This window comes from Arachis ipaensis, chromosome B08, assembly GCF_000816755.2.
Source record: "Arachis ipaensis cultivar K30076 chromosome B08, Araip1.1, whole genome shotgun sequence".
In the NCBI taxonomy this organism is placed as follows: domain Eukaryota; kingdom Viridiplantae; phylum Streptophyta; class Magnoliopsida; order Fabales; family Fabaceae; genus Arachis; species Arachis ipaensis.
Genome location: NC_029792.2, coordinates 57,586,789 through 57,600,569, shown reverse-complemented (window position 1 = coordinate 57,600,569; position 13,781 = coordinate 57,586,789).

The window sequence follows — 13,781 nt, the reverse complement described above, 5'->3', positions numbered from 1 at the left end:
AGGAAAAAATAATTCTGGCGCTAAAACGCCAGAAATTGGGTGGAAGGCTGGCGCTGAACGCCCAAACCATGCTCAGGACTGGCGTTCAATGCCAGAAACAAGCAAGGAACTGGTGTTGAACGCCCAAAGGAAGCACAGTTCTGGCGTTCAGACGCCAGGAACAGATGAGGAGTTGGCATCTAACGCCACTCCAGCTTCCAACCCTGGCTTTCAAATGCTAGTGAGGGATCAGACACCTGCAAGTGCTGATAATAAATCCTTCAAGAAGGCTTCTCAACCTACCTCTGTAGGAAATAAACCTGCAGCAACTAAGGTTGAGGAATACAAAGGGAAGATGCCTTATCCTCAAAAACTCCACAAAGAGGAGCAGGATAAGCAATTTGCCCGCTTTGCAGACTATCTCAGGACTCTTGAAATAAAGATTCTATTTGCAGAGGCACTTGAGCAAATACCCTCTTATGCCAAGTTCATGAAAGATATCTTGAATCATAAGAAGGATTGGAGAGAAACTGAAAGAGTTCTCCTCACTGAAGAATGCAGTGCAGTCATTATGAAAAGCTTCCCAGAAAAGCTTAAAGTTCCCGGGAGCTTTATGATACCATGCATGTTAGAGGGTAACTGCACCAAGACAGCTCTATGTGATCTTGGGGCAAGCATCAACCTAATCCCTACATCCACCATCAGAAAGCTTGGCTTGACTGAAGAGGTCAAACCAACCCGGATTTGTCTTCAACTTGCTAATGGCTCCATTAAATACCCATCAGGCATAATTGAGGACATGATTGTCAAGGTTGGGCCATTTGCCTTCCCTACTGACTTTGTAGTACTGGAAATGGAGGAGCACAAGAGTGCAACTCTCATTCTAGGAAGACCATTCCTAGCAACTGGACGAACCCTAATTGACGTCCAAAAAGGGGAGATAACCCTGAGAGTCAATGAGGATGAGTTTAAGTTGAATGTTGTCAAAGCTATGCAACATCCAGACACATCAGACGACTGCTTGGGCGTTGATATTATTGACTCCCTGGTGGAAGAGGTCCATATGACTGAGAGTCTCGAATCAGAGCTAGAGGACATTTTTAAAGATGTTCAGCCTAATCTGGAGGAACCAGAGGAAATAAAAGAACCTTTGAAAACTCCTCAGGAAGAGGAGAAACCTCCTAAACCCGAGCTCAAACCACTACCACCATCCCTAAAATATGCATTTTTGGGAGAAGGTGACACTTTTCCTGTAATCATAAGCTCTGCTTTAGGGCCACAAGAAGAGAAAGCACTAATTCAGATGCTAGGACACACAAGACAGCTCTTGGGTGGTCCATAAGTGATCTTAAGGGCATTAGTCCAGCCAGATGCATGCACAAGATCCTATTGGAGGATGATGCTAAGCCAGTGGTTCAACGACAGAGGCGGCTAAATCCCGCCATGAAGGAGGTGGTGCAGAAAGAGGTCACTAAGTTACTTGAGGTTGGGATTATCTATCCTATTTCTGATAGACCCTGGGTGAGCCCTGTCCATGTTGTCCCTAAGAAGGGAGGAATGACAGTGGTTCATAATGAAAAGAATGAACTGGTTCCTACAAGAACAGTTACAAGGTGGCGTATGTGTATTGACTACAGAAGGCTCAATACAGCCACCAGGAAGGATCATTTTCCTTTACCATTCATAGACCAGATGCTAGAGAGACTAGCAGGTCATGAATATTACTACTTTTTGGATGGCTATTTAGGTTACAACCAAATTGCAGTGGATCCTCAGGACCAAGAGAAAACAGCATTCACATGTCCTTCTGAAGTGTTTGCCTACAGAAGGATGCCTTTTGGTCTGTGTAATGCACCTGCAACCTTTCAGAGGTGCATTCTCTCTATCTTCTTTGATATGGTAGAGAAGTTTCTGGAAGTCTTCATGGATGACTTTTCAGTATTTGGAGACTCATTCAGCTCCTGCCTTAACCATTTAGCACTTGTTCTGAAAAGATGCCAAGAGACCAACCTAGTTTTAAACTGGGAAAAATGTCACTTTATGGTGACTGAAGGGATTGTACTTGGGTATAAAATTTCAAACAAGGGAATAGAGGTGGATCAAGCTAATGTTGAAGTAATTGAAAATTACCACCACCTGCCAATGTTAAGGCAATCAGAAGCTTTCTGGGGCATGCAAGATTCTATAGGAGGTTTATAAAGGATTTTTCAAAAATTGCAAAACCTTTGAGTAATCTGCTAGCTGCTGACACGCCATTTGTGTTTGACACAAAGTGTCTGCAGGCGTTTGAGACCCTGAAAGCTAAGCTGGTCACAGCACCAGTTATTTCTGCACCAGACTGGACATTACCCTTCGAACTAATGTGTGATGCCAGTGACCAAACCATTGGTGCAGTATTGGGACAGAGGCATAACAAACTTCTGCATGTCATTTATTATGCTAGCAGTGTTTTATATGATGCCCAGAAAAATTACACAACCACAGAAAAAGAATTACTTGCAGTGGTTTATGCCATTGACAAGTTTAGATCCTACTTAGTAGGATCGATCATTCTGGCGTTTAAACGCCAGAAACAAGCATCTGTCTGGCGTTTAACGCCAGAAACAAGCACCAAGCTGTCGTTTAACGCCAGAAATAAGCATCAGTCTGGCGTTAAACGCCAGAAACAGGCTATATTTGGGCGTTTAACGCCAGAAATAGGCAGCAGTCTGGCGTTAAACGCCAGGATTGCACAGTAAGGGCATTTTGTACGCCTAATTGGAGCAGGGATGCTAAATCCTTGACCCCACTGGATCAGTGGACCCCACAGGATCCCCACCTACCTCACCATTCAAATTCAAACCATTCCCCTCCCAAACCCACCCATTCACACACTTCCATCTCCTCCATCTTCTCCATCTTCTCCACTTCTTTCTTCTTTTGCTCGAGGACGAGCAAACCTTTTAAGTTTGGTGTGGTAAAAGCATTGCTTTTATTTTTCCATAATTCAGTGGTAAAGCAATTGACTGCAGATCAAAGAGCTATGAGGAAAGAGCAACAAAGGCAAGGAAGAGACATAGAGGAGCTCAAGAGCACCATTGGTTCTTCAAGAAGAGGAAGACACCACCCTCATTAAGGTGGACCCATTCCTTAATCTCCTTATTCTTATTTTCCTGTTTTTCATTTACTATGCTTCATGTTTAATTATGTTTGTGTCTTTACTATATGATCACTAGTATCTAAGTGTCTATGTCTTAAAGATATGAATGTCCTATGAATCCATCACCTTTCTTAAATGAAAATTGTTTTCTGAAAAAGAGAAAGAAGTACATGAATTTCAAATTTTAAAATAGTTTAATTATTTTGATGTGGTGGCAATACTTTTTGTTTTCTGAATTAATGCTTGAACAGTGCATATTTCTTTTGAATTTGTTATTTATGAATGTTAAAATTGTTGGCTCTTGAAAGAATGATGAAAAAGGAGAAACATTATTTGATAATCTGAAAAATCATAAAAATGATTCTTGAAGCAAGAAAAAGCAGTGAAGAACAAAGCTTGCAGAAAAAAATGCGAAAAAAAAGCAAGCAGAAAAAGCCAAAAGCTCTTTAAACCAACGCTCATCTAATTAACACTGATCTTCATAGATGTTTTTGGAATTTATTGAATATTCTCCCCTTTTTATCCTACTTTGTTTTTAGTTTCTTGGGGACAAGCAACAATTTAAGTTTGGTGTTGTGATGAGCGGATAATTTATACGCTTTTTGGCATTGTTTTTACTTAGTTTTTAGTATGATTTAGTTAGTTTTTAGTATATTTTTATTAGTTTTTAATTAAAAATCACATTTCTAGACTTTACTATGAGTTTGTGTGTTTTTCTGTGATTTTAGGTATTTTCTATTGAGGGAGCTGAGCAAAAATCTGATTCAGGCTGAAAAAGGACTACTGATGTTGTTGGATTCTGACCTTCCTGCACTCAAAGTGGATTTTCTGGAACTATAGAACTCCAAATGGCGCGCTCTCAATTGCGTTGGAAAGTAGATATCCAGGGCTTTCCAGCAATATATAATAGTCCATACTTTTCTCAAGGATAGATGACGTAAACAGGCGTTCAACGCCAGTTCCATGTTGTAGTCTGGCGTCCAGCGCCAGAAACAAGTTACAAGTTGGAGTTCAACGCCAGAAACAGGTTACAACCTGGCGTTGAACACCCAAAACAGCCCAAGCACGTGAGAAGCTTAAGTCTCAGCCCCAGCACACACCAAGTGGGCCCCAGAAGTGGATTTCTGCACTATATATCATAGTTTACTCATTTTCTGTAAACCTAGGTTACTAGTTTAGTATTTAAACAACTTTTAGAGCTTTATTTTGCATCTCATGACATTTTAGATCTGAACTTTGTAATCTCTGACAGCATGAGTCTCTAAACTCCATTGTTGGGGGTGAGGAGCTCTGCTGTGTTTCGATGAATTAATGCAACTATTTCTGTTTTCTATTCAAACACGCTTGTTTCTATCTAAGATGTTCATTCGCACTTCAATATGATGGATGTGATGATCCGTGACAGTCATCACCATTCTCAACCTATGAATGCGTGCCTGACAACCACCTCCATTCTACTTTCGATTGAATGAATATCTCTTGGATTCCTTAATCAGAATCTTCGTGGTATAAGCTAGAATCCATTGGCAGCATTCTTGAGAATCTGGAAAGTCTAAACCTTGTCTGTGGTATTCCGAGTAGGATTTAGGGATTGAATGACTGTGACGAGCTTCAAACTCGCAAGTGTTGGGCATAGTGACAGACGCAAAAGAATCAATGGATCCTATTCTGACATGATCGAGAACCGACAGATGATTAGCCGTGCGGTGACAGCGCACCTGGACCTTTTTCACTGAGAGGACGGATGGTAACCATTGACAACAGTGATCCACCAACACACAGCTTGCCATAGGAGGAACCTTGCGTGCGTGAAGAAGAAGACAGGGAGAAAGCAGAGATTCAGAAGACAAAGCATCTCCAAAACTCCAACATATTCTCCATTACTGCATACCAAGTATTTATTTTATGTTCCCTTGTTCATTTGCAAGTCAACTGATAATTATAATTGACCTCCTAACTGAGATTTACAAGATAACCAGAGATTGATTCAAACCAACAATCTCCGTGGGATTCGACCCTTACTCACGTAAGGTATTACTTGGACGACCCAGTGCACTTGCTGGTTAGTGGTACGAATTGTGAAAAGTGTGATTCACAATTCGTGCACCAAGGCTCGAGTCTGGACACAAATTATGTCTCATTATGTCTTTCCGAGCACTCACGAGTCCTCCTTCACTGCAGACATGGCTATTTTACTCTGGTCTATCCTTACAGACCAGCACCTCAATTTACCAAGACACATCCGGAATGCAATGGGACACGTATAGATAGCGGGCAACTTACCTTTTCCCGCCTTGGTTTTAGATCTCGTCTCGGCAGCCGGAGTCTCCTACAGAGCTGGGGACACCAAAGCCATACTCCCACGGGATGATCAGTACGTCCCTAACAGGAAATATATTAGACCACCAGCAGCCACTACAAGCCAGCCTACAGAATCGGCTGAAGACATTCCTCCTTCAACACCACAAGCACCTACAACAAACCAACTGCTCCATCAAATACTTGAAAGGTTGGATTGGCAGGAACACAAAGCAAAGTTAAGAGAACGCCGTAACAAGCACCGATTTACATACCTCAAGGAGCTATTTATGGGAAAATACAGATCTGACGACGGCCCAGACGCCCCGGACTCCACCTCATTTACCAGCACAGGGAGCCATGACGGTCCCGATAGTGGAGATGCTGCTACCAGCCCCCCTTTATTCCTGACAGATGGCACCGAAGACGGTGTAAAGCCTTAAGTGTGGGGAGGTCGGTCAGTACCTGACTTCCAGAGGTAATTTCTTTTCCTTAAAACACCAATAAAATAGGATATTTAGTTAATTTTTCTTTTGTTTAGGATAGGATAAATAAATATTTTATTCTTGTGTGTTTACTTCTCTATGATTGTAATCTTATTTTGTTTCATCCTATATGTCCAATATTTAATATGTTATATGCATGCGTATGATTGAGGCCATTATTTGTTTAGCTCACTTATCCCAAATAAGCCTACCCTTTAAATTACCTTTGTTAGCCACTTTGAGCCTTTTTATCCCATTTGTTCTATATTTTACCACATTACTAGCCTTAAGCAGAAAAATAAAATATAAACTCCAAATTGAATCTTTGGTTAGCTTAAGATAGGAATAGTGTGTTAATTGAGTATGGGAAGATTGTGGGAACAAGGGTTAATAAGGGGATGCTTCATGATAAAATAATGGGAATTTGGGTACCTACTCATGTGAAACTATAAAAATTCAAAATCCATGTGCATTGATAAAGCTATATTTATTTTCACGTTCAAAAAAAATTTTTTAAATAAATATAAGAGGACAAAATTACCCTGATTCTAAGTTAGGTTCAAGGATCAATGCAAGTGTGATGAGCGGATATTTTATACGCTTTTTGGGGTTAATTTCATATAGTTTTTAGTATGTTTTAGTTAGTTTTTAGTTTATTTTCATTAGTTTCTAGGAAAAATTCATATTTCTGGACTTTACTATGAGTTTGTGTATTTTTCTGTAATTTCAGGTATTTTCTGGCAGAAATTGAGGGAGCTGAGCAAAAATCTGATTCGGCTGAAAAAGGACTGCTGATGCTGTTGGATTCTGACCTCTCTGCACTCGGAATGGAGTTTCTGGAGCTACAGGAGTCCAAATGGTGCGCTCCCAATAGCGTTGGAAAGTAGACATCCAGGGCTTTCCAGAAATATATAATAGTCCATACTTTGCTCAAGGATAGACGACGTAAACTGGCGTTCAACGCCAGTTCCATGTTGCAGTCTGGCGTCCAGCGCCAGAAACAAGTTACAAGTTGGAGTTCAACGCCAGAAACAGGTTACAACCTGGCGTTGAACGCCCAAAACAGCCCATGCACGTGAAAAGCTTAAGTCTCAGCCCCAGCACACACCAAGTGGGCCCCAGAAGTGGATTTCTGCACCATCTATCATAGTTTACTCATTTTCTGTAAACCTAGGTTACTAGTTTAGTATTTAAACAACTTTTAGAGATTTATTTTGTATCTCATGACATTTTAGATCTAAACTTTATACCTTTTGACGGCATGAGTCTCTAAACTCCATTGTTGGGGGTGAGGAGCTCTGCTGTGTCTCGATGAACTAATGCAAGTATTTTTGTTTTCCATTCAAACATGCGTGTTCCTATCTAAGATATCCATTCGCACTTCAATATGAATGTGATGAACGTGACAATCATCATCATTCCTCCACGAACGCGTGCCTGACAACCGTTTAACATTCAACTGTAGAATGAATGAATATCTCTTAGATCTCTTAATCGGAATCTTCGTGGTATAAGCTAGATTGATGGCAGCATTCAAGAGAATCCAGAAAGTCTAAACCTTGTCTGTGGTATTCCGAGTAGGATTCAGGGATTGAATGACTGTGACGAGCTTCAAACTCGCGAGTGCTGGGCATAGTGACAGACGCAAAAGGATAGTAAATCCTATTCCGGTACGATTGAGAACCTGCAGATGATTAGCCGTGCGGTGATAGCACACCTGGACCCTTTTCACTGGAAGGATGGATGGTAGCCATTGACAACGGTGATCCACCAACACATAGCTTGCCATAGGAGGACATGCATGCGTGAATTAGAAACAGAGGAAAGCATAATTACAGAAGACAAAGCATCTCCAAAACTCCAACATATTTTCCATCATTGCATACAAGTATAATTTGTGTTCTGCCCTTTTATTCCTTGCAATCAAATTTGATAAGTGAATTATTTTATTGTTTTCCTGACTAAGAGTTACAAGATAACCATAGATTAAACCTCTGGACAATCTTCCATTTGGTGTTGTGATGAGTGGATATTTTATACGCTTTTTGGGGTTAATTTCATATAGTTTTTAATATGTTTTAGTTAGTTTTTAGTTTATTTTAATTAGTTTCTAGGAAAAATTCATATTTCTGGACTTTACTATGAGTTTGTGTGTTTTTCTGTAATTTCAGGTATTTTCTGGCTGAAATTGAGGGAGCTGAGCAAAAATCTGATTCGGCTGAAAAAGGACTGCTGATGCTGTTGGATTCTGACCTCTCTGCACTCGGAATGGAATTTCTCGAGCTACAGGAGTCCGAATGGCACGCTCCCAATTGCGTTGGAAAGTAGACATCCAGGGCTTTCCAGCAATATATAATAGTCCATGCTTTGCTTAAGGATAGACGACGTAAACTGGTGTTCAACACCAGTTCCATGTTGCAGTCTGGCGTCCAGCGCCAGAAACAAGTTACAAGTTGGAGTTCAACGCCAGAAACAGGTTACAACCTGGCGTTGAACGCCCAAAACAGCCCATGCACGTGAAAAGCTTAAGTCTCAGCCCCAGCACACACCAAGTGGGCCCCAGAAGTGGATTTCTGCACCATCTATCATAGTTTACTCATTTTCTGTAAATCTAGGTTACTAGTTTAGTATTTAAACAACTTTTAGAGATTTATTTTGTATCTCATGACATTTTAGATCTAAACTTTGTACCTTTTGACGGCATGAGTCTCTAAACTCCATTATTGGGGGTGAGGAGCTTTGCTGTGTCTCGATGAACTAATGCAAGTATTTTTGTTTTCCATTCAAACATGCGTGTTCCTATCTAAGATATCCATTCGCACTTCAATATGAATGTGATGAACGTTACAATCATCATCATTCCTCCACGAACGCATGCCTGACAACCACTTACGTTCCACTGTAGAATGAATGAATATCTCTTAGATCTCTTAATCGGAATCTTCGTGGTATAAGCTAGATTGATAGCAGCATTCAAGAGAATCCAGAAAATCTAAACCTTGTCTGTGGTATTCCGAGTAGGATTCAGGGATTGAATGACTGTGACGAGCTTCAAACTCGCGAGTGCTGGGCGTAGTGACAGACGCAAAAGGATAGTAAATCCTATTCCGGTACGATTGAGAACCTGAAGATGATTAGCCGTGCGGTGACAGCACACCTGGACCCTTTTCACTGGAAGGATGGATGGTAGCCATTGACAATGGTGACCCACCAACACATAGCTTGCCATAGGAGGACATGCATGCGTGAATCAGAAACAGAGGAAAGCAGAATTTCAGAAGATAAAGCGTCTCCAAAACTCCAACATATTCTCCATCATTGCATACAAGTATAATATGTGTTCTGCCCTTTTATTCCTTGCAATCAAATTTGATAAGTGAATTATTTTATTGTTTTCCTGACTAAGAGTTACAAGATAACCATAGATAGCTTCAAGCCAACAATCTCCGTGGGATCGACCCTTACTCACGTAAGGTATTACTTGGACGACCCAGTGCACTTTCTGGTTAGTTGTGCAAATTTGTGAAGAACTGTGATTTCCAATTTCGTGCACCAATGTGTAACAAAAATTAAAAGAAAGTTAATGCTTGAGTATGTAATGCAAAAGTGAAGACTATGGGTAGCTAGGCATGATTCTAAAGTTATATAGAGTATATGTATGTTAGGTGAAGGCTTAGGTTAATTAAAGATTCAATTTATAAAGCTCACTTAGCCATATACATATACTCTCACCTTTACCTTGACCTAATTACAACCTTGAAAAAGACCTCATGATGTTTGCATTGGTATATTAAATATTGTTGATTGGTTAGGTGAAGAACAAATTTTAGAAAGCATGACTAAAGAAGAGTAGAGTGATTACCCTATACACTTGAGAGAATAGAGTGCACATACACCATTAGTGAGGGTTCAGTGCTTGATTCTATGTTCCCTGCTTTCATGAGTTGTCTTCTTACAATGTTACCTGTATTTACTATATGAATTGAGTTAGTGAAATCTAATTTATATTTGTCTTGAAGAGCTTACTTACTTTTAACCAAGTAGACAAGAAACATATAGTTGCATTCATATATATATATATATATATATAGGTTGCATTGCATTTCATGAGTTTTATATTTCCCTATTCATTTACTTTATCTCCTTCAACTAAGCATGAGGACATGCTAATGTTTAAGTGTGGGGAGGTTGATAAACCAGTATTTTACGACTTATATTGTGTTTAATTGTGTGGTTTTATCAATTCTTTACCAACTTATTCATATGATAAGCATGTATTTACAATTCCTTCCTAAAATCACTCCATGATTGAAAACTTGCTTCCCAGAGAATTTTAATTATGTATTTTAATTCTCTTTTATCCCATTCGATGCCGTGATCTGTGTGATAAGTGTTTCAGGCTTCATAGGGCACGAATGACTTGGAAAGTGGAGAGGAGGCTTGCAAAAATGGAAGGAACACAAGAAACTAAGGAGATGACCAGCGAGCAATGACGCGAGTGCATGGCCCACGCGAACGCACGGAAATGGAGAATTCGCAATGACGCGGACGCGTGCCTGACGTAAACGCGTGGATTGGAGTCTGCACGAATGACGTGAACACGTGAACCACGCGAACGTGTGGCAAGAAAAAACGCTGAATGATACGAACGCGTGGATGACGCGTACGTGTGACCTGCGCAATCTGCAGAAGTAACATAATTTGCTGGGGGTGATTTCGGGCTGCATTTTGACCCAGATTTCGGCCCGGAAACACAGACTAAACCTAGGAAACATGCAGAAACTCAAGGAGGCATCCACAGACATTCAGATTCATCACATTAGGATTACTCTTAGTTTTAGATCTGAATCTAGATTAGTGTTACATTGATAGTTTATGCTTTTGTTTTTGGATTGTGGATGTTGAAGAGCCATTACCTCCGTTGAAGACATTACTTTAGTTTGTTTCTTTACTCCCTTATTTTTAATTAATTACTCATTGACTCTGTTCAGATAATTATGTTGCGTTTTGAATTTATTAATATATAGAGTTATTTTTATTTTAATTAATTTTAATTCTCTATTTTATTTTAATTAATTATGTCTTCTCATATTTTTATGATTATTACTTTCATGTCAATGGAGTAGAATTTCTACTTGACATGGGGGTTGATTAAGAGGTGATACTTAAGTTGGAATGCTCAAGTGCTTGGTTAAACTGGACGTTGTTAGCTAACTTCATACTTACTAACACTAGACCTCCCCAAGGGAAAGGGCTAGGATCTGAGGGTAAGAGTTAGTTCAATCACCATACCTTTCCTTATTTAGTAAGGAAAAATCGAGTGAGAACAACAATCTTTTTACACCACATTTGAGAAGATCCCAACAAGGATAGAAGTTCCATTTAATTATTCCCCCAGTCAAGGCCTTTTATTTAGAATATCAATAATTATTCTTAGTTTATTTTTATTGCCTTAATTCATAGCTATTTTAATTACTCATTATCAAACTCAAATTTCTGGGAATTTTCTGATTAATAAATTAGCACTCTTTCCTGCAACTCGTTGGGAGACGACCTGGAACTCATACTCCTAGTATTTTATTTCTAAATTTTGTGACAACCCTTTTTAAATTGGTGAGACAGATCTTAGCCGGTTAAGAGCTATACGTGCAATGCTGTTCTCTTAATTTAAATCTCTTAATTGGTTAACTTCTGCCACACACCAATATTTTTGCCTACTTGGTTAAAAGTAAACAAGCTCTCCAAGACAAACATAAATTAGATTTCACAGATTCAAATTACACAATAAAAGACAAGTAAAATTGTGAGAAGATATCTCACGAAAGCAGGGAACATAGAATCAAGTATTGAACCCTCACTGGTAGTGTATATGCACTCTAATTGCTCAAGTGTCTAGGGTTAATCCACTCTACTATTATCTAGTCATGTTTTCTAAAACTTTGTTCTTCATCTAACCAATCAACAAATATTTAGTGTATAAATGTAAACATCATGAGGTCTTTTCAAAGTTGTAATGGGGTTAAGATAAGGGTGAGGATGAATGTATGGCCAAGTGAGCTATAATATGAATCTTTGACTAACCTAAGTTCTCACCTAACACACACACACACTCTATATAACTCTAAAATCATGCCTAGCTACCCAAAAATCCCACTTTTGCATCACATACTCATGTATCAATTTTTAATTCCACCACATATGCATTGATCTTTTATTGAACTCAGCAGTGGGGTAATCTTTGTCCCCTATTCATAAGTATTTTTGGTATATATATTTTTTTTATATATGAAAGCATAATATATCAATGCATATGGTTTTTCAATTTTTACATGAGTAAGCACCCAAATTACCAATATTTTTGTCAATAAAACACAACACATTCTCATTAACCCAAGTTCCCACAATTCCCCACACTTAGTTGACACACAATCTCTATCTTAAACTAACCAAAGATTCAAATGGGGTAATTAATTATTTTTTTGCTTAAGTCTAGTGATGTGATAAAATATAGAAAAAATGGGAATTAAAAGGCTCAAAGTGGCAAATAAAGGTAATTGAAGTGGTAGGCTATTTGGGATAAGTGAGCTAATAACAAATGATGGCCTTAATCATATGTATGCATGCAAATACACTAAACAATGGACATATTGAATGGAAAAAACTATAGATTGCAATCATAGAGAAGAAAACACACAAGAATGAAAGTCATGGTTAAATAATGTAACCATATAATTAAGCTCAAAATCTCACAGGTTGTGTGTTCTTAGCTATAAACCATGTCCAAGTTAAAATCTTCAAACAAGTTTAACACAAATATGAATTTGAATTAGTGAAATACTATAAAATAGGGTCTTGAAAAGAAATTTATTACTTCAAGCAAGAAAAACATACATGCAAGCAACTATTATCATGCAATCTATCCTATCTAACAAAAGAAAAAAATCAAATGCTAGTGTTAAGAGAGAGAGAGAGAGAGATTACCTTCTGAAGTCAAGGACTGACCTCCCCACACTTAAGGCTTGGCACGGTCCTCCGTACCGTCAGTAAGGAGCAAGGTAGGGGTGGAAGCATCGCCTCTGGTGTCTGGTTTGCCATGGCTCCCTGTGCTACTGGGTGAAGGGGAATCCAGGGTGTCCTTTGGTTCCGGAGGTGGGTGAGTACCAACAATGAGCTCCTTCAGATAGTTGTATTGGCGCTTGTTTCGGTGCTCCAATTGTTCCATCCGCCGGTCTTGCCGTTCGAACCTTTCAAGGATCTGAAGGAACATCTGATGGGTGGATGGTGCTTGTGGTGTGGATGATAGAGGAGTAGAAGAAGGAGGAGTGTCTAAAGATGGGCCAGAAGGCCGGCTCGCAGAGGGAACTGGAGTTCTGATATATTTCCCATTCGGGACATACTGATCGGCCCTAGGGATCATAACCTTTGTGTCTTCAGCCCGATGGGAAACACCTGCTGCAGAGACTAACTCTGAAACCAATGCGGGAAAAGGAAGGTTACCCACAATCTGTACGTGTTCTATTGCCTGCCGAATGAGTCGAGGCAGGTTGATAGGTTGCTCTGTCAGGATGCACCAGATGAGAACAACAATGTCCGCTGTGAAGGTGGACTCGTGAGTGCTCGAAAAGATATAGTGGGACATAATCTGTGCCCACACGCGAGCCTCCAAGGTAAGTGACTAGGCTGAGATGCTCTTGGATTTTGACCGATGCTGTCCATAGATCCAGGTGCTGTCAGGTTGGGCTATAACTCCAAGGACGCTATCCCAGTCGAACTGATATATCTGGTCCTTAAGAGAGGCCTCTTGATATGCATCCAATCCTTCTGGGCTAGGTGGAAGATCCAGTACTCTCTGTATAGTTGATGACAAGTCATCTTAGGCT